This window comes from Microcaecilia unicolor, chromosome 12 (genome assembly GCF_901765095.1).
Source record: "Microcaecilia unicolor chromosome 12, aMicUni1.1, whole genome shotgun sequence".
Taxonomy (NCBI): domain Eukaryota; kingdom Metazoa; phylum Chordata; class Amphibia; order Gymnophiona; family Siphonopidae; genus Microcaecilia; species Microcaecilia unicolor.
Window position 1 is genome coordinate 41094198 of NC_044042.1, and position 25124 is coordinate 41119321.

The 25124-nt window shown below is 42.7% G+C and overlaps 1 long non-coding RNA gene across 1 annotated transcript; it reads right to left on the reverse strand.

Moving 5' to 3' along the window:
- Positions 1-3250: 3250 nt before the first annotated feature.
- On the reverse strand, positions 3251-24620 carry LOC115481314. The gene is made up of 3 exons (XR_003943947.1): positions 24609-24620; positions 24274-24280; positions 3251-3356 (listed from the first exon to the last, which is right to left on the reverse strand). It is a non-coding gene; the product is annotated as an uncharacterized LOC115481314 (long non-coding RNA).
- Between the last annotated feature and the right edge of the window lie 504 nt (positions 24621-25124).

Genomic DNA, 25124 nt, shown 5'->3' on the forward strand with positions numbered 1-25124 from the left:
TTGCAGAAGGCACTAATGTCAGTGCTAGCTCAGCTCTCCAAGACAACCACTTAATCTGTGAATGTTAGAGCTTTAGCAAGTGAGATGGGCTGGCACACAGTGGGCTGATATGAATGCCTGCCTTTGGGTTATCTGATTTCCTGCTCAGCATGTGATTTTTGGGCTTTTCAGTCTAAGGGCAAGAAGCACCACATGCAAAAGTGGTCCTGGGGGCTGTGGAGTAACTGACTGCTGAGCTTCGAAGGATTGTGCATGCAGGTGGTGGAGCATCTCATAGGGCCTTTCTAGATATGGAACTGGTATTATATTTGTCTGTGAGTTCCAGATATGAATGGTGTCTGGGGCTCTGGGAAAGGAGGGTAGGAGTATGATCCTTGACAGGAAGAATGGAGGCAAAAATTTTGAAATGTGAGATGAATCTGCTTAGGAGGTATGAAGGATAGGTGAGCCTAGCCTGCAGGGGAGCGTCACTGACCAAGGTGGAGTAAGAGTGAACTTAATCTGGGGAGCAATTAGTAGGGGGCAAGGCAGGTCAGGTCAGGAGGAAGTAGGGAGCAGAGAAGTATAAAATGGTGGAGTAGAATAGGTATGGGGGTGGGTAAATTAAGCACCCTACCCCAAAACAAAAGTCAAACTGTACATTAGGAGAAAGAAGTAGGGGAAAAAAAGAGAATAAGAAGATGAGAGGAAGAAGAAGACATTAAGGCAGGGAGGGACTGAGAAAGAAGTTGTGCATGGGTTAAGTAGGGAAAAGGGTCTATTGAGGACTCGATGGGAGGGTTGTCTAGATGGGCCATGGAGGACTGGAGGGCACAGCATAAGTGTGGTAAGATGGGTTGAGAGTAGGGTGGTAAATAGGCGATGAGTTGAGGTTGGGGAGGAAGAGAGACTGGTGGGACTTGCAGTGCTTCCTCTAGCATTTCTTTTACCCACAAGTCCTCCCTTGTGTGCACCACCTGGTGTGCTCTATATTTAAAGACAGCCTAGTCAATTGTGTTCACAACCCACCATGCTTTAATTTCCTTCATCTGGACTTGGTATTTTGTGCTGAGTTGAGCACCCCCAATCATTTTGAAAAATTGGCTCCTATCTGGCCGATATTCAAAACTATTTAACCTGTCAGGAATGGCTCCTGACCAGTTAAATAGCATTTTAGCGCCTGACCACGTTTATTCAGCAAGAGATAACCAGTTAACTCCCACTGAATATCCGCAGTTAGCGGCTATATCGTGCAATGTAGCCAGTTAGGAGTGAATATTCAGCTCCAAACCACCTATGTTTAGCTGTTAAAATAGGCCGCAGAAATAGCAGGCCTATCTAACAGCTAAGCACTTAACCAGTTAGCGCTGAATATCTGCTTAACCGGTTGAGTTGCCCTGGTCAAAAATTAAACTGGATATTCAATGCCAGTCGCAGGATACAGCCTGGCATTCAATATCCGGTCTGACCACTGGTATTGGGCAGTCATTGCACAGCCCGATGCCAGCTGAATATCGGGAGGTATGTATCTTATGCTCTTGATGTCACATTGCTATGCTGCTTTTCATGCTTGCACTTCACTGAGCCCAAAAGCTGCTCCTCATCCATCATTGGCTGGAGGCACAGTGTCTGCAAGTGACAGCTAGATTATTCCAGTAGGAAAGTACAACCTGCTTGCTGACCTCTATTTATACATCTTAAAAATGGACCAACATTGTATTTATTCACCTTCTACTACAAATCATTAGGGAATCTGTTGGCATCATAAGTTAAGAAGGACTGTAACTCCCAGTATTTATTGTGAGGGGAATTTAAACTAGAAAAAGACTGGGACCATGCTTCTAGGGATTCATGGCTTTAATCTCTTCACTCTTGCATGATATAGGGCCTGGCAATTAATTTAGCACAGTGCTTCCCAAACTTCTATCCAATATGACCCCACTGTAATATTCAAAAATTTGTGTGGCCCCAGACGATGATGAAAACAAACTAGCAGACCCCCACTCCATTCCACTCTGCCCACTTATCTAAAGCACTGAAGGCAGAAGCAGCGGCCAGCACATCAGTGTACATGACCCCAAGACCAGAAGTGTAGCCAGGTAACGATGTCAGGGGGAGCAAACATTTTGTAAATTGGTGACAGTGCGAGGTTGAAGGGCCAATCTGCATGGTGCTATTTCATTCAAAATACATTTGGGGGAGCAGCTGCTCCCCTTACGCCCCTCCTAGCTATGCCTCTGCCCAAGACCAGTGTAACAGGAATCCCACACATAAATGGAGGCGGGGTCTGTGAACACTTTCTGACTCACTGACCCACTACTGGGCATAGGTCAGAGGAAGGGGGGGGGGAGTAGCTCTCATTCTGTAACCCCATCCACTGATGAGGTGACTCCATTTAGGATCCCAGGCCACAGTTTGGGAACCACCTAATCCTAGAGGCACCCCAGCCAGTCAGGTTTTCAGGATATCCACAATGAATACTCATGAGAGAGATTTGCATGCACTGCCTCCACTGCATGCAAATCTCTCTTCATGAATATTCATTGTGGATACCTTGAAAATCTGACTGGCTGGGGTGCCTCCAGAACCAGGTTTGGGAACCACTGAGTTAATCTATTCTTTCTGTATACCAAATTCAATAACTACCGAACATTAAATCAAAAATTGTTACCTAGGAAGCAGGCAAAACACTCAAGATGAAGAAGATAGATGAGCTAGCAATTTGCAGGCTTTTAGATTTAATTTATTTGTATTTTATTTGTTGTAAGTAGATTGTCAGGCTGTATAACATTATTATGTTTTATGTGTTATTTTTATGGCATTATTGCATATTCTTATTTGTGTACACTGCCTTGATGGTCCCTGATTGGCAGGGCAGTTAAGTCAATTTTATAAATAAATAAATAAATGGAAATATTTCCCAGCAAGTGTTCTCAGCCTGAGCACAATCTTTCAAACCAGAGCTGCAAAAAAAATGATTCTTAACAAGTACTTTTTTTTTCTCTGTGTGTACAGGCCTGTGACTGGAAAATGAGGCATGGAAGATACTTTCTCCTAGCAACTAGACCAATTTTGTCTTGTTTCTTTCTTCATTTGAAATCATATTTTCCCATTTCATATTTCATTCGCCTCTCACCTGTTTCTGTTCTCCTTGATCTCTTGAATAAGTGTAAGCACTGGTTTCAGAGCAGGTCTGGGGTCCTCCACTTGTGCACAGCTAGGGAGGACTATGAAGGTCAAAGGTAAGGCAGCCAACTGGATTCGAATTTGCAGGACAGGGTTGATCCAGTCCTAGGTTTACCCTGTTGCATGCAGGGACTTGTAGTTCTGATTTCCCCATTGCATGCCCTAAGAAAAACAAGACTGCAAGTCCCAACCTGCATTGGGGTAAACCAAAGATTGGATCAACCCTGTCCTGTGAATCTGGATCCAGTTTGCAGCCTTAGTCAAAAGGCTGCTTGCTGCTCAGTTTCTGCCTAAACAATTTAAGCTATGGTACCCTGAGTATAAAGCTGATCATAGCTACGTACCAGTTAAAATGACTTCTGTTTTTCTTATACGTTACAGACTGTTTCTTATTGCACGGAGGTATAACAGTAAATTCAGGATGTGTTTTGTCCCTAATGTTACCTGATAACAGGCAACAGTGACTACAAGATTTCCAGAGAGGGCCAGTGTTATTTTTCTACAAATAAATTAATGCCAATATTGAAACCATTCCTGGAGGAGCTTTTTTTCGGGTACTGAAACATTTTTAGTCACCGCTTTCTCCCTAGTGTTTGTTTTGTTTTCATCATATGTGATGTGCTTAGCAACAAACCCCAGGAGCAGTACCAATTGCAGCTCTCAGACCTGCTCTCAGTTCTGCCTTAACAATTGCCAGCTCAGTCAACACAAGATTTCACAGAATGGTCCTTTGCTCTTTACTGTTCCAAACACACAAAGGTTTCTTTCCTTAGCTGACTTGGTTGCAGTCTCTCTCAGCTCTTGAAACCTTTCATTACACTAATGTTATATATATTAGTTTCACCTGGGCAGTCCACACAGTCACCGCGTCCGCCTTAATACAACAGATTGCATCACTCAAAAAGTAGGCATTCATGTCTTCTGTTTTCGCAAATTCCTCATTACGCACAGAAAACTCCTAGTTACATGAAGTACATATGAGCAAGGTAGAAACGTTTGTATAGCTACTCTTCAATGCTATTGTGAAGCAAGCAGGCCACCTGAGAAGTGTCAGTGTGGGACAATTACACATTCAGTACTATTATAAAAGGTATTTGATGTGTTCTTTGAGATTAAATATGTTTGAAAAGTCTGAATAAAAATGCTTTCTTTGTGCTTTCCAGAATGCTATAATTCTAATCGCACTTTGGAAGCTGGTTTGGAAGAAGGACTCTGAAATCATGTTTATTGTTATTCTTATTATTACATGAGAGCACTTCCACCTGAAAATGCAAGCTGCTTACATGATAGTTTTGTAATAGCTTGTGCAGCAGGTATGTGTGTAAGTTATACCAATTTTTTAACCCCCCCCCCCCCACACACACACACACACACAAATTCTATATATGGCACCTTAAGTTGTGCACAACTTAATTAACAAGCTAATCAACTCTGATAATTGGTATTTCACAACCAATTAGTGGTACTAATTGGCTTTAATTAGAATTTACACACACAACTTTATAGGTGTATTCTATAATGCGGTGAGCATAAATTCTAATGCACACAGCTAAAAAGGGGATGTGGCCATGGGCATGGAATGGGCGGGTTGTGGGCGTTCCAAAAAAATTATGCACACTGTTATGTAATGCACCCGATCTGCACCTAAGTTAGGCACAGGTATTTGGCCTGGTTTTAGGTGGCCTAAATGGGTGCGCCTAAAAGGGCAGATGCACATATTCTATAAAGTACGCCAAACTTTAGGCGTAGTTTATAGAATAGCGCTAAACATGTGGTTTTTCGATGCAGATTTTTCAGGCACCATATATAGAATTTGGGCCTAAGAGAAAGCACGGTTATCCTTTCCCTTTGAAAATGATTGTATGGATAGCACGCACACACATTTTCATCTTCCATTTGCTATGCACAATTTCACGGTTTATTTTACGTGCATATTATAGAGCCATTTTACTATACTACACCAAAAAATGGACTGCAGTATTAACAGTATGGGGCTTTCAAATATGCTGAGGCCACTTTTAGCCTGGGTGTAAAATTGTATTTATTTATTTATTGTTTGCATTTGTATCCCACATTTTCCCACCTCTTTGCGGGCTCAGTGTGGCTTACAATAAGATATGAATAAAGAGAATACAGTTGATACAAATTGGTTATGGGTTACATTGTACAAGTTATGCGAGATAATCACATTATCATTAGGAATATCACAATGGGACATCAACAGGGAGACTTTGGGAGGAGATAATAGGAAGTTTAAGGGCAGTGTTAAGACATATAGGCACATGGTTTACCTATTCCTGTAAGTATATGTATGAGTTATGTGGAATTGGGGGGAATGAGAGATCTTGAGTGGATGTGTGATGCATTGATGTAAGTGAGTGTAGACTCTATGTGTTTAGGTTTTTTCCGTAGATTGTCTCAAACAAGTGGGTCTTCAGTAATCTGCGGAAGGATGCTTGTTCGTGGATCGCTCTTAAGTTGCATGGCAGTGAGTTCCAAAGCTGCGTGCTCGTGTGAGAAAAGGTTGACGCGTGTAGCGTCTTGTATTTCACGCCCTTGAAAGTAGGGAAATGGAGGTTGAGGTATGTTCGGGAAGATCTCCTAGCATTTCTGGGTGGTAGGTCAATCAACTCGGACATGTAGGCTGGGGCTTCGCCGTAGATGATCTTGTGGACTAGTGTGCATACCTTGAAGGTGATGCGTTCCTTCAGTGGAAGCCAGTGTAGTTTCTCTCGTAGTGGTGTTGCCCTTTCATATTTTGGTTTTCCGAAGATGAGTCTGGCTGCTGTGTTCTGGGCTGTTTGAAGTTTCCTCAGTGTTTGCTCTTTGCCGCCTGCGTATAATGAGTTGCAGTAATCCAGATGGCTGAGGACGAGGGATTGCACTAGGTTACGAAAGACGAATCTTGGGAAGAGTGGTCTTATCCTTTTCAGTTTCCACATGCAGTAGAACATCTTCTTAGTTGTGTTGTTTGCGTGGGTTTCCAGTGTTATGTGGCGGTCGATAGTGACTCCAAGGATTTTTAGCGTTTCTGAGATTGGAAGGTTTAGGTTTGGTGTGTTTATCGCGTTGAATTCGTTGGTGTTGTGTAGGGAGGTGAGTACCAGGCATTGAATTTTTTCTGCATTTAATTTCAGACGGAATGTGTCTGCCCATGTGTTCATGATGTGTAGGCTTTGATTGATTTCGTTGGAGATTTCTTTGATGTCATGTTTGAAGGGGATATATATTGTCACATCATCAGCGTATATATGTGGATTGAGGTTATGGTTTGATAGGAGTTTTGCTAGGGGGATCATCATTAGGTTGAAAATAGTTGGTGAGAGGGGTGATCCTTGTGGAACTCCACATTCAGGTATCCATGCCTTGGACGTGGTTGAGTGTGATGTAACTTGATACGAGCGCAGGGTTAGGAACCCCTTGAACCAGCTTAGGACATTTCCTCCAATGCCGAAGTATTCAAGTATGTGTAGTAGGATTTCGTGGTCGACCATGTCAAAGGCGCTTGACATGTCAAATTGTAGGAGGAGTATATTGTTCCTGGTTGCTATTATTTGCTTAAATTTGGTCATAAGGGTGACTAGTACTGTTTCTGTGCTATGGTTCGACCGGAATCCGGATTGGGCATCATGCAGTATTGAGTGTTTGTTTAGATAGTTTGTGAGTTGTTTGGTTACCATCCCTTCGGTTAATTTGGTTATTAGTGGTATGGATGCTACTGGTCTGTAGTTGGTAATTTCGCTCAAGTTTTTCTTTGTATCTTTTGGAATTGGGGTGAGTAAGATTTTTCCTTTTTCTTTTGGGAAGAGTCATTTTGTAGCATGTAATTTACATGATTCGTTAGGTCAGTTGTGAATTGTTGAGGGGCTGATTTCATGAGGCTGTTTGGGCATGCGTCTAGTTTGCAGTTGGATTTGGCATATTTTTTGAGAGTTTTAGAGATGAGGTCTTCTGGTAGTGGTTCGAACTCGGTCCAGGTTCTGTCTGCTGGGTGTGCTCCTTCTTCTGGGTCCAGACAGTCTAGAAGAGTGGTGTATTCTATGGGACTGGCGGGTATTTTGTGTCGTAATAGTATGATTTTCTCCTTGAAGTACTTCGCAAGGTTGTCGACGTCTGGTATATTTTCACCGTTATTTGTAACTGGTGTGGTATCTAGCATCTCTATATCCCCATTGATGGCCACGTTCTAATTTCTCAACACATAGCCATTAGCTCATGAACCCTTACAGCCACCTATTTACTAGGCGGTGAAGGCTCACTTGCTAACCTTGCATTAATCGGGCAGCGTGTAGCAATTTACCCATGCTACCCAATTAGCGCAGGGCACGCCTACTTTTTTAATGCCGTTATAGCAATATAGAGACTACATGTGTTTGACAACTTCCGTGTTGTGCAGTGTTGGCAGTTACTAGTTTTATCAAAACATCGTTTGCAGACTCCTGATGCAGGCCAAGTTAGCAGAAACACAACTCGTGTCAAGTCTCAGATGTTAATAAATAAAGCTGTGGATTACTGCTACATAATCATTTCATTTTTGTTTAAGTCATCTTCACTGTGTTTTGTGTGGTGACAGGAAGGGAGATACCGTGCTCTTCAAGCTGCAAATAGCTGGACACTACCACTGCAGTGAGTGGTATTTTTTTCTGACAGTGCACACTTTTCAATGCAGCAATAATTTGCATGCTATTAATTTACTGGCTCTAACACAAGTTTTCTTCATCAGCCCCTATCCCACTCTGTTGTCACCTAGTTTCCCTCCTCCTTTAAAATTGGCCATCTCCAGACCCTACCCCAGCGAGACCTCACCCTCAGCAAGCCAGTAAGCCACCTCCCCTCTGCTAGCCTTCACCACCAAAAGTCAGCCACCACTTATCACCCAGCACGTTAGTCAGACCCCAGCCTCTCCCCATCTCTGCAAACCAGTCAATGCCCTCCCCATAGCAGGTCAGTTCCTCAGATGCTCTCCTCACCCCTGCAAGCCAGAAGCCTGTCAGACCTCAGACCTTAACCCCTCCCCCTCATTCCAGTCAGCCTTCCTTCTGTCCACCTGGGTGTCTGTGGACACTACTAGAGTATGGTCTTCTTCACTGTTTACAAAAAAAAAAAGTATTATTTTCTTGCGGTTATTGCTGTAATCACCACTGGAACTGGAGCTTCTAATTCCCTGCATTATGTGACTCTGAGACACTCAGTACACGAACTTGTTCATTGGTCTTGGGTGGTCAAGTCTCACAAGACTAACAAAGAAGTTCCTAATCTGTGCAGCTCAGACTTGCACAGAGTCGCACAGTGAAGGGACAAAGATGTTCCTACTCCAGTGATGATTGTAGCACTGGCTAGAAGAGAATACCTTTTTTAAAATTAACGTAAAAGGCACGAAATTCCCAAGTGCAAGAAGAACATTTCTAGTCACCATGGTGACCTGATGCCTGGGATTTTTTGAGCCCTAAATTGCAAAAAAAAAAATCATTGGCTAAAGTCTTTTAGGAGACAATTCTAGAAATGAGCACTTCCTTTTAGGTGCCCCAGTGCCCTGCAGTGAGAGCCTGGTCTATAACAGCCCATGGTTACCCAAATTCCATTAGAGAACACTGGTATAGCCCAGTATCACTGCACCTGACATTTACGCACCCACAGTTTCACATGGGGGAAGCCATTGCTTGCCTTGAGCTTGGTAGCATGGAATGTTGCTACTCTTTGGAGTTCTGGAATGTTGGTACTCTTTGGGATTCTAGAATCTTGCTTCATTTCGGGGTTCTGGAATGTTGCTACTACTTGGGTTTCTGCCAGGTACTTGTGACCTGGATTGGCCACTGATGGAAGCAGCATACTGGGCTAGATGGACCATTGGTCTGACCCAGTATGGCTATTCTTATGTTCTGATGACCTAGCATAACTACAGTTACATAAATGCAGTAGGGATGCACATTACCCCCTGGATTCTATAAAGGTTGTCCAAATTTGGGCACAATCCTGAGTTTTGCATGCAACTAAGAGGTCCTTTTACTAAGGTGCACCGAAACGTGGCCTGCGCTGGTGTAGACGCGTGTATTGGACGCACACAGGTCTATTTTTCAGCGCACCTACAAAAGCCTCTTTTTTTGGCTAAAAATGGATGTGCGTCAAAATAAAAATTGGTGCGCATCCATTTTGGGCCTGAGACCTTACTGGCACCCATTGACCTAGCAGTAAGGACGCACGTGTTAACCAGGCGGTAATGGTCTACACATGAACAATGCCGATTACCACCCAGTTAGCACCGTGCGCTGGAAAATTTTCAGCGCGCTTAGTGGACGCATGTAAAAAATGAAATTACCACCCAGGCCACGTGGTAGCCTGGCAGTAGTTCAAAATTGATGTGCGTAGGCGCCTACGTGGCTTAGTAAAAGGGCCCCTAAATTAGTTAGGGGTCTTTTTACAAATGTGCGCTAGCGGTTTTAGAATGAGCTAAAAATGAGCACACACTAAACACTAGAGACGCCCATATATTCCTATAGGCATCTCTAGCATTTAGCGTGTGCTGAACACTAGTGCACCTTTGCAAGAGGACCCCTTAATGAGCCATTAACACTCAATAATTGGCTACTAACAATCAATTATTCATGTTCATTGGCTCTAATTTGAAGTTGTGTGCGCAGCTGCCCCTAAGTGTGAATCTATAAAGAACTGCACCTTAATTCTCTCACACATGACCCCGAAGGTGGTGTGGCTATGGGAAGGGCATGGATGGGTCATGGGTGTTCCCAAAAGTTATACACAGTGTTATAGAATTGGGGGAATGCATGCCCGGCTTGCACACCAGTTTTTTTACCTGGCTTCAGCAGGCACAAGTTACAAGCGTAGCTGGGTTTTGACATCAGGGGGAGCAGACCTTTTTGTAAAATAGGCACCAGTGTGAGGCTGAAAGGATAATCTGCATATGCACCCTTTCGTTCAAAATTCCTTTGGGGGCGAAGCCACTCCCTTTGCACCCTCCTTAGCTACACCTCTGGTCCTGATGTCTTATTTTAGTCGCATGAATAAATGCCAGTTCTATTCTATAAAGGGTGCTTAAACCAGAGTGTGCTTTATGGAATAGCACTGAGCGCTGAATTTTCCCAGCCCCCAAATTTGGACGCCATTTTCTGAATCTAGCCCTACATGCATAAGTAGAAGAAATGCCTATGTCGCAGCCATACTTCGCCCATGTGTTCACCCCCTTGCATTTATGCACTATGGGCCCCTTTTACAAAGTGGTGGTAAGCCCAAAGCAGGCTTACCACTCATTAATAAAAAGTACCGCTGGGCTAGCAAAGGAGCCTGGCAGTACTTCTCACCCCCTGCATGCGTACCCGGCGGTAATTGGACAGTGCCACGCAGTGTCCAATTACCGCCAGGTTAGTGCGGGAGCTCTTATCGCCACCTCAATGGGTGGTGCCAAGGGCTCCTCCTGAAATGGCTGCGTGGAAATAGCCATGCTTTACTTGCCGCACAAAAAGTAGAGGCTGACAAATGTACAAACCAATAGGGAGATAATATCAAAGAGCAGTTTATTCAGAATATTCATATCAAGGACCTACGCACGCCATTACAACAGCTATGTTACCCTAAGGATTTCCTCAATGCAGACGTCAAGTTATAGAATGGCCATTTAAGAGGTTGACATTCAAAGCAATTTAACCAGCCAGAAATGGCTCCTGACCTGTTAAATCACTTGTTCAAGAAGAGGATAGTGACGCTGAATATGTCCAGTTAGCGCCCAACTTGAAACCAGCTATTCTGGGGACCTGCTGAATATTGAGCCCTAAGTGTCCTTGGTTTGTGAACTACTTTCTGATGGTGTTCAACATGGCTTGAGGGGTAAGAAGGCAAGAGGACCACCCGTAATAATACCAGGTAGCACATAGTCAAAAATAAATATTTGAAAAAATTAACAAAAGAAAAGATATTTGTATTTTTAATTGCAGCCATCAGGTGCAACATGCAGCATAACAGCAGTCTGCACCTGTCAATGAACATCTCGATGTAGAACGATTTATGCAAGTGCTGCTTTAAATGATATATACTAAATTACAGAAAGTCCTCTGAGTCTGCATCTGTTTTAATACGAACAGCACTGATTGATATCAAACAATTTGTTTGCATAAGCAGGGAAACACTACCCCCATCTTTGATAAATTAATTAAAAAAAATATTTCCTATAGTCTGTAATTAGGCAGTAGGTGTAACCTTGTGTAGGCAGCTCATTAAACTGCCTACAGTGTTTGCAAGTGGTATTCCTATTCATCGCTCACTGCAGTCTCTGCGTTGTATGTTATTCTATTGTTCAGCTGACAGGAAAAGAACTGTGTGTATTATAGTAACTGTACCAGTTAAATGTTTTTTTGTTGTAGTTTTTTTTTTTTAAAGCACCATGATATAAAGTACTATTGAAATATCTAACTCGTGTCAATTTAAGCACAAGAATGTAGTTTTCCTTAGAAATAAATACTCAAGCTGTTTTCTTTTTTGTAACAGTGGAATTATTTTTATTTTATCCACTTTACTTTCTCCTTTGATGACGATGAATGCAAACCAAGTCTATTCATTCATGTTATATTTTTATAACAGTTTTTTTTAGTCTGAGTATTATATGTAACCCTGGGGCGCCATTTGGATAGAACCTAAGGTAGTCCTGGCAGGCAAGATCTGGCACTCCACTTCCTTGACCCTTGAGGCTATGTTGGGTGGGGCAATGCAAAGTAAATGGCAATGTTTGATTTTTCAAGTACCTTGATAGTCTTTGGCATGACTCCTGTTGGAGAAATCACCCTGCTTCTGGTGGCAGCATGAATACAATTTACAGTACTGTGTATTGTGTTTTAGGTCTTATATAATAAAGGTCCTTTATATTTGTCTGAAAGTTGGTTTGTCATATCTAAATGCATCCACTTCATACCAGCCTAAGGATGTTACTGGTAGTCCCATCAGTACAACATATTTCAGGCTCTTGAGGTAGAATAAATTGCCATCTGAATGTTGTATAATTGATCATTATGAGGGATTTCAGAAAGCCTTAAAAACCTGGCTGTTCCCTGGAGAGGGAGGTGGAGGTGGTGGAGGAGTTAGATTATGCTGTTGGAGGTGGGGTGAAGTGAGGAGCTGAAGAATTTATATTGATTTTTAAGATTTTTAATTGGGGGGGGGGTATAACTGCTTATGTTATATTGGGTGTGGGAGGGGAGGTGGTTTTGTTTTTTGTTGTTTGTATACTGCTTTCATTGTTTTTATTAACTTGTAAGCAGTATATAAAAAAAAGGTTATAAGATACCAAGAAAGAGAGGTTGAGGTAGCTATGAGAATTTGCATCATTTGAGTGAGAAAGGATGGGGTAGTATGTGTGAGCTGTTCTTTGTATTTGATAGTGGGTTTTTTTTTTTCTATTTTTGCTGTTTTTAAATGATTGTTATGTTGCTTGCTTTTTGTGTGCTTAATTATTCACCTGATTTAGATCACTTTTCAAAAGCTTTATGTGAGAACCAAGCAACGTATATTTTATACATGCTTCTGTTTTGATAATAATTACTTTGGTGGCTCTACATTATTGAAGATTTATCCACCTCCTCGTGCACGACATTCCACCAGAATTCACTTTTGTGAAGAAATTGCCTGCTGTCAATGTCAAGCAACACTTTTCTCCTCATCTTTTAAAAAAAGATTATAATGATACAAAGCTAAGCAGGCTTCAAGGAAAATATTGAACATGGAAATTGTACAATGGCAGTAATTATAATAATTATTTGATTTGTATATTTATTTATATGTATATATGCAGCAGTCCCATTTTATGGCAAACCCCATTATAACATAATGAAGCCTTGTGCCTGAGAAGAGCAATTGCAAAATATCTGAAATAGAAATTATGCTACTCCCCTCCCTGCCCTTTGCAAGAAAAAAATTGATCAATGGCAGCCGGCCTGTTTGCTGCAAAGATGAAGTACAATAGCTCTTCAATTCAATAGATGGGTCCTGTGGTCTTTTTCGGCTATCGCTTTCTCTTTTTCTCTGTTTCAGACAGGGGTGCTGACAATTTACAGATCAGCATCACATTATGTCAGATTTCATAAAAGCAAAAGTGGCTAAGTGGAAGAAGTTTTGGGGGGAAGAAACATCAAACTCAGAATGAAATATCAATGCCTATCTCTTGATGTTTTCCCTCTTTGTAGGGAGGATTTTTAAGTAGCCTGAGTAGTTTGTGGGATGTGCACACTAATTTTCAAAAGGGGAAAACTCCCCACAGAATTTACCTTTCAAATTTGGATTGGCAAAGGTCACAAAAGTGTAAAGTATGTGTAGGGATTTCAAAATGAAATTCCCATACTAACTTTCCCTCATCCCGCCCCTGGCCCTGCCTTTTTTCCACATAGCAAAATCTAGCAGTTGCATTAGTTGCTGAGTGGAAGGCAATTTTCAGTCCAGGGAATTTTCCTGGTAGCTTGCCAGTATTCACAAGTTGGAACTTTGAAGTTCAGATAGGGAATAGAGACCCAGCAGACTGGAGCTAAAACAGGAACTGGGAGCTTGGAGCTGAAGTAGAGTTGGAACCAGAGCTCGAAACAGGAACTGGAGCAGAGAGTTGGAGATGGAACTTAATACAGAAACTGGAGCTTGGCATGGGAAGTATAGAAGCTTGGAGCACAGACTTAGAGATGCCAAGTTACCCAATTCCAGGACTGAGATTATTTAGCCAGTCCTGTTTGTAAACGTGTATCCCAAATCAGTGTGGGATTTGTAGTGCCTGATTGCTCATTGAAATCAGTGCTGCAAGTTCCATAATGTAACAGGATAGGATGGTAAGACATTCAGGACTGTCCCAAAATCTCCTGCCTGGAACTGAGTAACTTGGCATCTCTGCAGACTGGAAGGTACAGCAGGAAGTTGGCAAACGGTAAGCAAGCAAGGCTGGAACCAAGAGCTGGAAATGGATGGAGCATGAAGTGGAATCAGAGCTTGGTAGTGACTGGAGCTAGAACAGGAACCTAATCTACAACTAGAACTTGAGGTAAAGAGCAGAGTTTCACCATAAAAGGGGAAAGCTCATCTTCCTTAGGTAGCCTTCTGGATGCTGAGAAGAACTTCCTGTTCCATCATCTCCTTTTTTTCTCAACATCAGTTCTGTATAACGACAAGAAATATATTGATTTTGTGAAACAAATGCTTTTATCTGATAACACTGCAATTCATCTGGCAGATGAACTGGCAGAAAATGTGTTTGATCTCCGGAAAGCAGATTCATTTGCAATTGCATGTGATGAATCAACTAACAAAACTAATATGTCACAGCTGTGTGTTACCGTTAGATTTCACAATGGTTGTCACTATGTTGATGACATGCTAACATTACTACCCCTTGAGAAGCAAACTCAAGGTGAGGATGTGTTTTCAGCATTATCACAGTTTCTGGAGTGAGTTGGATTGGATGTATAGAAGATAATTTCTATAATGACTGATTTGCACTGGCTGTGATAGGTAGAAGTAGTGAACTCGTTGATCACCTTAAGGAAATCAGTCCCACGCCTACCACTGCATTATCCACAAATCTGTTTTATGTTCAGAGCTAAGTGATGAATTAGCAGAAGTTATGTCAACCATCATGAAGCTAGTCAGCTTCACACGAATCATTCATCACTCCAACATTGCCTATTTCGTAAATTTCTTGAAGAAGTTTCGACTGAATATAGAGATTTGTTGCTTTGCAATGATGTTAGATGGCTCAGCAAAGAAAAGGTAATAGATCACTTTTAGAGCCTTCATGAAAAAGTTGTTCAGTTCCTTGGTACACTTAAAGTAAAAAGGGCAGATGTTGAAGTTTTCTAGGTGATGCTGGCAAGATGACACTAGTTGCATTTTTGGAAGACCTTACTGGCCATCTAAATGACTTAATTTAACATTACAAGGCAAAGGGAAGACAGTCATTAACCTGCAAGAGAAGTGCTTTTCTTTTGAGAGAAAGGTAGACATTTTTCTTTCAGATATTAAGAATGGGAAACTGCTGCACTTCCCAACTACAAAAACGATGTTAACAGCCACAGTTGATGCTAGCTTACATGTGATGACTGGGTTTCTTGAGAAGCTCAGGCACGAATTTAGTGATTGGTTCCAAGATTTCAGAGGGGTAAAAACCATGTTTCTGTTTGTAGTTGATTCTTTCTTAGTAGTTGCCAATAGTGAATGGACAGAAAGTGCCTCATTTTTATGTAATATCCATCAGTCAACACTTCAGCTAGAAACTGTGAATCTGCAAGGAAGTGAAATCTTGAAATGAAAGCAGAAAGAACTATCACTTATTGAATTTTGGTCAACTGGTAAACTAGAAACTCAGTACCCTACAATCAAGAAAGTAACTGTAACTGTTCTAATGATGTTTGGTTCAACATATGCTTGTGAATTCACATTCTCGACAATTAATGCTATCAAAACCAAGCATAGACTGTAATAACCAATCAACATTTGCAGAACACCATGCACACTGCCTTAAAACCATAGAATCCAAACTACAGTGACATTCTGCTCCCCAGGCAGCAGTTCCGTTTGTTTATTTATTTATTTATTAGTATTTATTTACCACCTTTTTTATGGAATTCACTCAAGGCGGTGTACAGTAAGAATAAGTCAAACATCAGCAATAGACAATTACAGCAGTAAAAATATTCAAAAATACAAAGTATGACATGGAGGGGCATAATCGAAAGGGGCGCCCAAGTTTTCCTGAGGACGTCCTCGTAGGATGTCCCGGCGAAGGGGCAGGGAAACCCGTATTATCGAAACAAAATGGGTGTCCATCTTTCATTTCGATAGTACGGTCAGGGACACCCAAATCGCAAAATTTAGGTCGCCCTTAGAGATGGTCATCCCCGATTTTTGGCGATAATGGAAACCAAGGACGCCCATCTCAGAAACGACCAAATCCAAGCCATTTGGTCATAGGAGGAGCCAGCATTCGTAGTGCACTGGTCCCCCTGACATGCCAGGATACCAACCGGGCACCCTAGGGGGCACTGCAGTGGACTTCAGAAATTGCTCAAAGGTGCATAGCACCCTTACCTTGTGTGTTGAGCCCCCCAAAACCCACTCCCCACAACTGTACACCACTACCATAGCTCTAAGGGGTGAAGGGGGGCACCTACATGTGGGTACAGTGGGTTTTGAAGGGCGCACATTTACCACCACAAGTGTAATAGGTGAGGGGATGGGCCTGGATCCTCCTGCCTGAAGTGCACTGCACCCACTAAAACTGCTCCAGGGACCTGCATACTGCTCTCATGGAGCTGGGTATGACATTTGAGGCTGGCAAAAAATATTTAAATAGTATTTTTTTAGGGTGGGAGGGGGTTGGTGACCACTGGGGGAGTAAGGGGAGGTCATCTGGTCAGTTCAGGCACCTTTTTGAGGCTTGGTTGTAACAAAAAATGGACCAAGTAAAGTCGCCCAAGTGCACATCAGGGTCGCCCTTCTTTTTTCCATTATCAGTCGAGGACGCCCATGTGTTAGGCACACCCCAGTCCCGCCTTTGCTACGCTTTCGACATGCCCCCGTGAACTTTGGTCATCCCCACAACGGAAAGCAGTTGAGGACGCCCAAAATCAGCTTTCGATTATGCCGATTTAGGCGACCCTGGGAGAAGGACGCCCATCTCCCAATTTGTGTCGAAAGATGGGCGTCCTTCTCTTTCGAAAATAATAATACTACTTACAATGTCAACACAATATATTTCTCTCACTGACATTATAAACAATAAACCCAGCAGGATCCTTTTTTAAAATTGTTTAAGAACATAATAAAGTATACTATGTTTAAAATTGCCACAAAAATACAAATCTATAAAACTAAGCAGACTACTGATTGTTGTAGTTTGGTATTTGGTGTCCGTGTAGATAGGCCAATTAGTATTGTGGACTGCAAACAACTCGGCAGTTGAACAAGTAGACCGCTTGACAAAAGGTTTGAGTACCCCTGAACTACACAGTCACACACCCAAAGACTAACATCAGTTGCAGTTATCGTAGTAGGACTTGCTTACAACACATATACCTTTTATGACTCCATGTGCAATTTTTTCCTTGTTGTGGAAACCAAAAAGCCATACAAACTGTTTATTTTATGCTAATGCACACGTTCAAACAAATTTTTTTAAATTTGTTGTTTAAAATTAGTGTACAGGTAACCAATGGAAATCATAGTGAAATGGAAATCCCATAGAAACATCCTTCTATTCTAGAGGTCCACAAATGTGGTCTTGAGGAGCGCACCCATTCAGGATTTCTACCATTTATTTATTTAGATTTTGCTCACACCTTTTTTCAGTAGTAGCTCTAGGTGAGTTACATTCAGGTACACTGGATATTTCTCTGTCCCAGGAGGGCTCACAATCTAAGTTTGTACCTGAGGCAATGGAGGGTTAAGCGACTTGCCCAAAATCACAAGGAGCAGCAGCGGGATGAATAAAAACTTGACTACGTTGTGCCCTAGAAAATGGACCCTTTTTGTTTTATTGTTATTATATGCCTTTATGGCCATTTGGAAACTACAAGCTGTGTTCATTTTGCTGAAAAGGTTGTGCTGCAGAATTAACAGCAAAACTCTGCCACAAAGGCATATTTGGTTTTTGCATCAATACTTGGGTGACCCTCCACCTTATAATTGAAAGAGAAAAATGCCTAGATTTCGACCCAAATCGGGAGATAGACGTTTATCTCACAAAAACGAATAAATCGGTATAATGGAAAGCCGATTTTGGACGTTTTCAACTGCACTCCATCGCGGAAGCGTACAAAGTTGACGGGGGCGTGTCGGAGGCGTGGCGAAGGTGGAACTGGGGCATGGTTATTGGCCAAGGAGAGATGGGCGCCTTTCGCCGATAATGGAAAAAAAAGTATGCGTTTGTAGCTAGAATTTAGGGCACTTTTCCTGGACCCTGTTTTTTCACGAATAAGGCCCCAAAAAGTGCCCTAAATGACCAGATGACCACCAGAGGGAATCGGGGATGACCTCCCCTGACTCCCCCAGTGGTCACTAACCCCCTCCCAATAACAAAACATGATGTTTCACAACTTTTTATTTTCACCCTCAAATGTCATACCCACCTCCCTGGCAGCACTATGCAGGTCCCTGGAGCAGTTGTTAGGGGGTGCAGTGGACTTCAGGCAGGTGGACCCAGGCCCATCCCCCCCTACCTGTTACAATTGTGCTGCTTAATGCTTAGTCATCCACCCCCCCCCCCCAAACCCACTGTACCCACATCTAGGTGCCCCCCTTCACCCCTTAGGGCTATAGTAATGGTGTAGACTTGTGGGCAGTGGGTTTTGAGGGGGAATTGGGGGGCTCAACACACAAGGGAAGGGTGCTATGCACCTGGGAGCTCTTTTACCTTTTTTTTTGTTTTTGTAAAAGTGCCCCCTAGGGTGCCCGGTTGGTGTCCTGGCATGTGAGGGGGACCAGTGCACTACGAATCCTGGCCCCTTCCACGAACAAATGCCTTGGATTTATTCGTTTTTGAGCTGGGCGCTTTCATTTTCCATTATCACTGAAAAACAAAAACGCCCAGCTCACAAACTGTCGAATAAAACATGGACGTCTATTTTTTTTCGAAAATACGGTTCGGTCCGCCCCTTCACGGACCCGTTCTCGGAGATAAACGCCCATGGAGATAGACGTTTTCGTTCAATTATGCCCCTCCCTGTGTCCAGTGGGGAATTTGTGGCCATTCCTGGTTTTTACCTTCCAAAATGCACTGCTGTATTAGTAATTTTGCTGCTCATATTTAACTAGGTTGTTGCTTTTGATTCTAAACTGAGCCTGCTTCTGGGAAGGTATGTCTCAAAACCAGGTATGCCCCCCCCCCCAAAAAAAAAATCTCCAAAGGCCAAGACTGACCTCCATTCCTTTGAAAGTCTCCTTTCAAAGACTAAGCCATTCTGGAGTTTTGCTTGTCAAAATGGAGCCTTCTGTGAAATCTTTGGCAGATCACTGAACCTCTGTTAGTTGTTTCCCTCTGTGTCTTTGTCTCCCTCTCTCTTCTCCCTTACATATTTTGTTCTTTCCATCTCTCCCACCACCAAATTATTTTCTTCCTCTACATTTTACTTACTTTTTTGCCAAAATCCAATCTAGTCAAGATGTGACTTAATGAAATGTGAGAAACGGTTATAGGCCTTCTGACACTTGGAAGTAATAGAAATTACAAGCCATTATGTTTGCAAAGAAAGCAAATTGTTTTGTTTTGAATTTAGACTTGATTTGAAATGATACATACTATAATGGAATAAATTGCTAATGAAGTGCTAAATTGCTGGAAGGATTCCTGTTACTTATTAAAACACTTTGGTTAATTAGAAAGGATTGGGGAGATAGGAGAATTACAAGAAAACACTTCATTGTAACTGAGGCAATCTAAGGTCAAATTTGGAATGTGTCCATAATTGTGCTGCTTCCCTGTGCCATCAGAGGAATCGTCTCTATTCCAACCCCAGAGTCAGGTGGCAACAAAAAGCTCCAGAAGAGGACAACAATGGCTATTAGAGGATGCATCTAGCCTTTGTGTTCCAGTCTTTTTCATTGATGGAGAATAAGCCGCACAAAGCAGAAGGTAGTCTGGGCCTTGTTCCATTTCGATGCTGTTTCAATGGTGCTTCAATACCTTATTGATCTCTTTGGCACGTTCAACATCCTCTATACCTGCATTTGGATGGATATCATCATTTTTACTTCTCATCCCCCTGATTAGATTGGACAAGCATTATCAAAGATGATTTGTGCATAGTTGTGGTATACATATCATAAGAATGGGTAAATTCGGCCAACTTGGCATTTCCAAGCAGAATAGCTACAGGTGGGAGAGAAAGAGAGCAGAATTGACTCTTTTTCACATATCCTGCTCCCTGAAGGCCATGACCATAGGAAAGGAATAAAGAATAAAACAGAGAATATCATAATGCTCCTATATTATTCTGTGGTGCAACTGCACCTTGAGTATTGTGTGCAGTAATGACATCTTACAAAGATAGCAGAATTAGAAAAGATACAGAGAAGGGCAACCAAAATGATTACAGGGATGGAATGATTCCCCCTAAGAGAAAAGGCTAACGAGATTAGAGCTCTTCATTTTGGAGAAAGGAAGGATGAGAAAAGATATGATAGAGGTATATAAAATAATGAGCGGAGTGGAATGGGTAAACACAAATTGAGTTTACTGATTCGAAAAGTAGAACATCTAGAGGGGCACGTGGAGGGGCATTTTTGATATGACTTAAGTCCGACTTTGGACGTTTTGCAAAAAACGTCCAAAATCTGAATAGGAAAGAAGGTAATTTTCAAAAAAGAAAAATGTCTATCTTTTGTTTTCAAAAATACTGTTTTGAACAAGGTTTTGTGAACGTTTTGTTTTTTAGTCCATTTTCAAACAAAAAACGTCCAAGTGCAAAACGCACAAAATCAAGCCATTGGAATGTAGGAGGAGCCAGAATTTTTAGTAGACTTGTCCCCCAGGTCTAGTTCAAAATGTCTTAATGTTATTCTTGGACAGTTTTGTTCCATTATGGCTGAAAAACATGTAAGTGTTAGGAACACCCAAATCCCACTCTTAACATGCCCTTGACATGCCCCCTTGTGATTTGAACGCACTTCTGATGGACTTCATAGAAAAACATCTAAAAATTGGTTTTGAAAATGCCAATTTGGACATTTTTGTGAGAAAAACGTCCAAGTGCAGATTTATGCCACTTCTTGGATGTTTTTCTCTTTTGAAAATGAGCCCAATAATGACCTTACAAAGCAGAACATTTAAAACAAATTGAAGAAAATATTTTTTCACTCAATGTATAATCAAGCTCTGGAATTCATTGCCAGAAGATGTGGTAAAAGCTGGTAGTGAAGCTGGGTTTGAAAAAAGGTTTGCATAAGTCTCTGGAGGAAAAGCCTACCACCATTATCAAGGTGGACTTAGGGAAATCCACTGCTTATCCCCGCAGTAAGCAATATGGAATAAATCTACCTTTTGGAACAACAGGTACTAATGACCAGGATTGACCACTGCTGGAAATAGGATGCTGGGTTTGATGGATCTTTTCTGTGACTTGGTATGGCAAATGTTGTGTTCTTAAGACTGTAGAAGTAGAACTCACAGCCTCTGAGGAAATGGATTCAGCCAAGTGATGTCTTTTCACTGAGCTTTGTTTAGATCATATAATTTGGAAGTCTAAGTTCCACTTGCCAATGGAAAGATGCTCTCCTCTTTTAAAAGCCACTGCTTCCTTGTTGTCATTCTCAACATAGAGACTGAACTCCTATTCCACCTGGAGGAGTGATCACTAGTGATGAAGTGAAGCTTAATAGCAGCTCAGTATGGGGAAACCCTGCAATGTTGCTGACCATGCTGTACCTGTTCACTGGTGGTATGAAGCTTGCACTGCTGTTCCTATACTATGGTCTAAACTGAGAACTTTAACTTGTAGCTCTGTCACCTTAGCACTTTTGAATACTGCACCCAGTAGAAAATGTAGTATAAAAGGAAAATGTGTGGTGATAACAATATTTTTAACAATAAGGCAAAGAAACAAACAATCAAGCTGTTGAAAAAATATAATATAATTTACTTATCAGCAGACAACTTGGGTATAGTCCCCTTTAAAATAGTTTGGGTGAACATCAGGGACCTGCTTGGGTGGTAGTAGCCAAACAGGAATGGCTACATGGCTGGTGGCAGGCTAAAGAATGTTGAGAAATGGAACTGAAAGTCTGATCTACATAGGTGTTGACCTATCCTTTGGACCCTATTAAAGGCCGGAGCCCAGGGTAGTAAAGTGGGAATTCCCCAGGCTGGGTTGAACTCAGAGTAGGGAAGATTCTGGGACTCACCCTGAATCTGGAAGGGAGCCCTGATCAGGACCTAATGGCCAGGGAGGCAAGGGAAAAGAAGACTGATCTCTATCTTGTAGATGGTGAGAGGCTTTGGCTGGAGTATTGGTAGATTGCTTTGGAAAACTTGGTCTGTATCTCAGACTAGGTGGTAATTGCTTTGGAGACTCAGCCTTCACTTCTAGGTAGGCAGTGATTTCTCTAAAATACTATTTTCCTTAAGCTAAAAATGATCCATTTACTGAACATAAGCTTCTCCAGTGTAGGTAGAATAGCAAAAATCTTTGTAGGACCAGCAAGATTTAGTTTGTACAATATGAGGCTCATTTTCAAAACACATTATATAACTTTGTAAGTCTATGTGCTTTGAACATGAGAACCTATATCTTCTCTATTCAGAATTTTTTTGTTTAGTAAGCAGCTGGTGAGTCACCCTACTGTGTTGGCATCATGGAAACAGTGGGCCCAATATTCAAAGCCATTTCAGCAGTCAGCCTGCTTAAATTGCACTCAATGGGCCAGCTGCCAATATTCAGCAGCACTTAACCTGGCAGTGCTGCCATGTCAAATCTGGGCAGGAGACAGGCATTATGTGGACAGAGTCAAAGAGCAGCCAGGAGTTATGCAAGTGCCAGTGCCTACATAGTAAGTGACCAAATAGGATTGCATAAAAGGCTGCCATAACTTTGGTCACTCAATGTGCGAGTGCAGGGCTAAATGTCTGTCACCCTCTGCATAGCTTCTGGGTAGCGGCCAATAGCATATATAGGTCTTCACTCCCTCCTGTCCCCTTCCAATGTGATCCAGCCCTCCTCCTGGACCCCCCCCCCCCAAACAACAGAATTCTCCCACATATTATACAACCATCCCATTCTGCTCTCTTTCCCTCCCTCCAACCCTCTCCAAGACCAAAGGCCCATCCTGATCCAATCCATGTCCCTCCCCTGCCCCTACCCCCAGAGCCTTTAGACCCCAACAGGCCCCTCTCCCACACCCTGCCTACCTTTCAAATCCATTGTGGTCTAAAGGTTGATTTGAAAGGTAAGCCCTGGGGGGGGGGGGACTGTTGAGGGCTAAACAGCTCTGGGGCAGGGGAGGAAGATTGGATCAGGGGGTTGGCATCTGGCCTACTACTACTACTACTATTTAGCATTTCTATAGCGCTACAAGGCATACGCAGCGCTGCACAAACATAGAAGAAAGACAGTCCCTGCTCAAAGAGCTTACAATCTAATAGACAAAAAATAAATAAAGTAAGCAAATCAAATCAATTATCTCCTAGGGGAGAGGAGGATTGGATTTAGGGGGGGGGGCAGAGGAACCTGACCAGAACCATTTATGTTCAGCTGGGACCTACATAATTTTCTCATACGAGTACCCTCCTGAATAATGGCTGGGACCTGCTTAAGTACCAGCAGCTACATTCAGTCTGGTCAGGCTGGTGCCCGCACATAGCCCAACATTTAATATCTGGGTCTAACTCAGTCAGCCACAGTAAGCATTTAAAAACACACTAACTGCCACTGAATTAATATTGATCAGAGTATGTTCAGTAACTGAGATATCACATAGGACCTTCATATATACCTTTGGCCAAACAGGCAAGAAATTACATTTCTACCAGCTGCAAATTCAGCCTATAATGTACCAAAAGGGCAGGGCAAAAGGTCTGCAGTCCATGTGGCCTTCTTCAGGATCAACATGAACACATAGGGGTAAATTCAAGAAAGGGCGCCTAAAAGTATGCACCCTAATAAAATGTGCTAAGTGCAAATTATATAATGGCAATTACACACAGAATATTAGCGTATAGAATGGTAGCATAAGTGGCCATTTATGATCCTTTCTTAAGCAATGAGCATTTACGCCAACTCAGTGGCTGCCATAAGTGCGTGAGCCTAACTGATGTCAGTTACACACGGGACAGTATTCTATCCTGGGTGCGCTCCTGACCCACCCATGCTCCCCACACACCTAGAAGTTACACGCAATAGACTGTACACACGCAACTTCTAAAATACCCACTAAGGGTAAGTTGCACACGACTTATGCAGCCGACTTCTCTTACATAAGCGCACAACTATGGAATTAGCTCCCAAAAGCTGTGAAAACAATCCATGACCACTTGAACTTCAGGAAATCACTAAAAACCAACCTTTTCAAAAAGGCCTACCCCAATGACCCCACGTAACCCTCTTCACCTTCCAACACAGCATGACTATGATCGCACAGGACAACACGCAATCTTCATCCATTTTGACCCTCCACTTATAACTCATACGAGGTATAAGGTATTTGTTATCCACCGACTGAGCAAACGCCTTTGACGGTATGTCAGGTTCTCAGGTTCAGAGCCCGCGGGGCCGGGCTCTGGAGCAAATGTGAGCCCTTGGGCCGCTGACGAGGAGCGACAGCAGCAGGCAAAACCCACCAACCAACACTGGGCAAGCACACCGGCACCAGCAGGGACTGCAGGCACCACCCAGCGAGCCGGAACACACGGACTGGAATCCCCCGGACTGGAGGACACAGGACTGGAACACTGGACTGCAATCCCCTGGACTGGAGGACACAGGACTGGAACACACACCGGACCAGAACACACTGGACTGGAGCACACTGGACTGGTCCGTACAGCTTCACCTGCGCCTGGCCACTACCCCCCAAGGGTTGAGCCCTTGGGTTCAAGTGGCCGGCAGGACTTACCAGATACCGGATAACACAGGGACCAGGATCCTTGAACAAGCTTGCAACAGAAGTGCTCCAAGTACTAAACTAACAAGAGGTTCCTAACAGTGAACCAACAGCCGTGCTACTAAACACTAAACACACAGCAGAAGTGCTACCACACACTACAAGGGAAAGCAGGGAAGCCACAAAGGAAAAGCAGGAAAGCTAAATACACAAGCTAGCAAGGGAGCTTCCTAAGCCCCCACACTACAGCAGTGCACCACCGCACTAACCTAACCCAGGTGCCACTAAGCACCAAGCTCCAGAAGTACTTCTCACAGCGAACTGAAGTGCCTCTAACAGCACCAAACCCAGAAGTACTTCTAACAGCAAACTGAAGTGCTTTCAACAGCACCAAA